General features: G+C 50.4%; 1 non-coding gene across 1 annotated transcript; it reads left to right on the forward strand.

Annotated features, from left to right (window-relative positions):
* Positions 1 to 2,955: 2,955 nt before the first annotated feature.
* TRNAT-AGU (transfer RNA threonine (anticodon AGU)) lies at positions 2,956 to 3,028 on the forward strand. The gene has a single exon. It is a non-coding gene; the product is annotated as a tRNA-Thr (tRNA).
* The last annotated feature ends 914 nt before the right edge of the window (positions 3,029 to 3,942 follow it).

Raw genomic sequence — 3,942 nt, forward strand, 5'->3', positions numbered from 1 at the left:
TCTCAGGCTGTGCCAGGGGAAGTTTGGGCTGGATGTGAGGAAGAAACTCTTCACAGACAGAGAGCTTGGCCATTGGGATGTGCTGCCCAGGGAGATGGTGGAGTCAGTGTCCCTGGAAGTGTTTAAAATTAGACTGGATGAGGCACTCAGTGCCATGGGTTAGTTGATGAGATGGTGTTGGGTGATAGGTTGGACTTGATGATCTCAAAGGTCTTTTCCAACCTAGTTAATGCTGTGATCCTGTGATTCTTTCAGCAAGGAACTTTTCCCTAATACCCAACCTAACCTCCTCTGGCACAATTTCAGGCCATTTCCTCTCATCCTGTCACTTCTTATTTGGGAGAAGAGAGCAATAAGGTCTCCTCTCAGCCTCCTCTTCTCCAGAATAAACAACCTCAGTTCCCTCAGCTGCTCTACACTGCCCTTCAAATCTCTCCCCAGCCTCTTTGCTCTTCTCTGGACACACTCCAGGACCTCAATGTACTTCTTACACTGTGGTTTGCCTCCTTGATGTGAAGAAGTCAAGGCATGGAACACAATGGATTGTGCAAGGGAAGATTTTACTTTCTCCTGTGCCAGGAAATCATCTGAGCAACAGCCCAGTGCCCTGCACTGTGGCAGAGGCCCTTTGTGAGCTCTCCCACTCATCCTGCCCATGTTTGCCACCTCTCCACCACCACTCCCAGGGCTGAGATAGTTTCTCATTGCCCAATGTTTGGTCAAATGTTAAATACCAACTTTGGTTCCACTCCTCTGCTTTTTGCTTAGTGTCTCCACATTCAGCCCCACGTTTGGCACTGCTTCATCCCCAGCTTGGGCTTTGAGGAATGCCCAAGTGAGTTAATGAGGGAGGAAACAGACCCAGTGCTTGGGTGTGGTTCTTAGGACACCCTTCACCTTCAGTGAAGAATTCCAACTACTTCCAGTTTGCAGATTACACTAAATTGGGTGGCAGTGTTGATCTGCTTGAGGGCAGGAAGGCTCTGCAGAGGGACCAGGACTGGATCCATGGGCAGAGGTCATTTGTATGAGGTTCAACAAAGCCAAGTGCTGAGTCCTGCACTTGGGTCACAACAACCCCATGAAGGCTCCAGGCTTGAGACAGAGTGGCTGGGAACTGCCCAGTAGAGAAAGACCTGGGGGTGCTGGGTGACAACAGCTGAAGATGAGCCAGCAGTGTGCTCAGGTGGCCAAGAAGGGCACCAGCAGCCTGGTCTGGAGCAGCAATAGTGTGGGCAGCAGGGGGAGAGAAGTGATTGTGCCCCTGTACCCCACATTGGTGAGGCCACACCTTCAGTACTGGGTTCAGTTTTGGGCCATTCACTCCAAGAAGGACACTGAGAAGCTGGAGAAGGTCCAGAGAAGGACAATCAAGCTGGGGAAGGGTCTGGAGAACAGGGCTGGGGAGGAGCAGCTGAGGGGACTGGGGGTGTTCAGCCTGGAGAAGAGTAGGCTGAGGGGAGACCTCATTGCTCTCTGCAGCTCCCTGAGAGGAAGCTGGAGCCAGGTGGGGGTTGGGCTCTTCTCTGTAGTATCAGGTGATAGAATTTCAGGCCTGAAATTGTGCCAGAGGAGGGTTAGGTTGAAGATGAGGAAAATGTTCTTTGCTGCAAGAGGGGTCAGGGATTGGCAGAGGCTGCCCAGGGAGGTGGTGGAGTCCTCACCTCTGGAGGTGTTGAAGAAAGGTGTGGCCATGGCACTTGGGGCCATGGTTTGATGGCCATGGTAGGGTTGGGTTGCTGGTTGGACTGGATGACCTTAGAGGTCTCTTCCAACCCAAACCATTCTATGGCTCTGTAAGAATTAAACTACAGGAGAGATTGCACTGAAACTTCAGGCACCAAGGAATAGCTTAGAAATGTGAAAGTTCCACATCACCAACAGCACCTCAGGCACATCACAGACTCCTGAGAAATTCTGACATGATTAGAGAGCTGAGAGGCAAAAAGCAAAGAGACAACAGCTGACTTTCAAATGCAAACAGTGGGATATAAAGAGGTATTTTTTTTAGAAGCTTGCCTTTCTTCTCCTATAAATTGGTGCAACCACTATGAAGAGCCAAAACATAGAATCATAGAATTAACCAGGTTGGAAGAGACTTCCAAGATCCTCCAGTCCAACCCATCCCCCAGCCCTACCCAACCAACCAGACCATGGCACTAAGTGCCTCATCCAGGCTTTTCTTGAACATCTCCAGTGATGGCGACTCCACCACCTCCCTGGGCAGCACATCCCAATGGGAAGTCACCCTCTCTGTGAAGAACTTCCTCCTGACACCCAGCCTAAACCTCCCCTGGCACAACTTGAGACTGTGTCCTCTTGTTCTGCTGCTGGGTGCCTGGGAGAAGAGCCCAACCCCCACCTGGCTACAACCTCCCTTCAGGTAGTTGTAGAGAGCAATGAGGTCTGCCCTGAGCCTCCTCTTCTCCAGGCTGAACACCCCCAGCTCCCTCAGCCTCTCCTCATAGGGTTTGTGTTCCAGACCCCTCCCCAGCTTCTCTGGACACGTTCCAGTCCCTCAACATCTTTCTTAAACTGAGGAGCCCAGAACTGGACACAGGACTCAAGGTGTGGCCTGACCAGGGCTGAGTACAGGGGAAGAATAACCTCCCTTGTCCTGCTGGCTACACTATTGCTGATCCAGGCCAGGATGCCATTGGCTCTCTTGGCCACTTGGGCGCATATCATCACTTCTTCTTTGGAAACTTCCCAAGCTCCTTGGCTGGGGACAGAGGAGACCTTGAAGTTGATTTCCTTGCAGGGATAAGCCGAAGGAGGCTCAGCTGCAGCTTTGGGCTGACCTGGTGTGTTGCTAGTCTGTGCCTCTGCTGTTTCTGTCTGTGCCATTTGGAAGCAGCTCAGAAGCTCCTCAGGGCAGTGCAGGTTTTGAGCCTGCAGTCACAGAGACAATTCTTCTATGAAATATTTGTAGAGCAGGAAGCAACAAGACTGAGAGGCTCCATAGCTCAGGGGTTAGAGCACTGGTCTAGTAAACCAGGGGTCGTGAGTTCAAATCTCACTGGAGCCTGGGGGCTTGGGGCATTTTCCAGTCACCTTTCAGCTTTATCTTTCTGGTTTATTGCCCAAACCCTGCTGATGTCATTTTTGGGGTGGGTCCATCCCAGCCTCCATGAAACGCAAGCATCCTCTGGCACCTGTACCAACCAGCAGGCAAGGAGCAACACTGAGACATAACAATGCTCAGGATTAAACCCTCAGAAGAACACCTCAAGGTGACCTGCAGTGACCTCTGAGCTTTATCTTTCTGGTTCATTGCCCAGAGTTTGTTGATATAATTTTTGGGGAGCATCCATCCCAGCCTAAATGAAATGCAAGCATCCTATGGCACCTCTACCAATCACCAGACAAGGAGAAACATAGAAAGATAGAAATGGTCAGAGTTAAACCCTCAAAGGACCTGCAGTGACCTCCGAGCTTTATCTTTCTGGTTTATTGCCCAAAACTTGCTGACATCATTGTTTGGGAGCATCCATCCCAGCCTAAGTGAACTGCAAGCATCCCATGGCACCTGTCCATGGCAAGGAGAAACAGAAAGACAGAAATGGTCAGGACTAAACCCTCAGAAGAACAGCTCATGGCATTTTCAAAGTATAGCAGGGGGAGGCAGGAAATACCCAATGGGAGTTTAAAGTCTTCTGAACCCCACAGATGTGGTGAAGCTCATTGATGAACAAACCTGAACTGGCTGCTGGGTATTTGCAGATCTGATTTGTCTCCTCACTCTTCAGCAGGACCATCAAATTGTGCCCCCAGAGCTCAGTAATTGTAGAGATAGCTTTCAAATAGCACACATGACTTGTGGAGGAACAGGAACATTGGTTGGCTTTAGAGTTCTGCTGGCAGGGATGGGAAGTGAGCATTGCTGAGGCAAAAGACAAAAAGCTAAGAATGGACCTGTTGTACATCTTGAGGGCAGTGAGC

The sequence above is a fragment of the Indicator indicator genome, chromosome 28 (genome assembly GCF_027791375.1).
Source record: "Indicator indicator isolate 239-I01 chromosome 28, UM_Iind_1.1, whole genome shotgun sequence".
Taxonomy (NCBI): Eukaryota; Metazoa; Chordata; class Aves; order Piciformes; family Indicatoridae; genus Indicator; species Indicator indicator.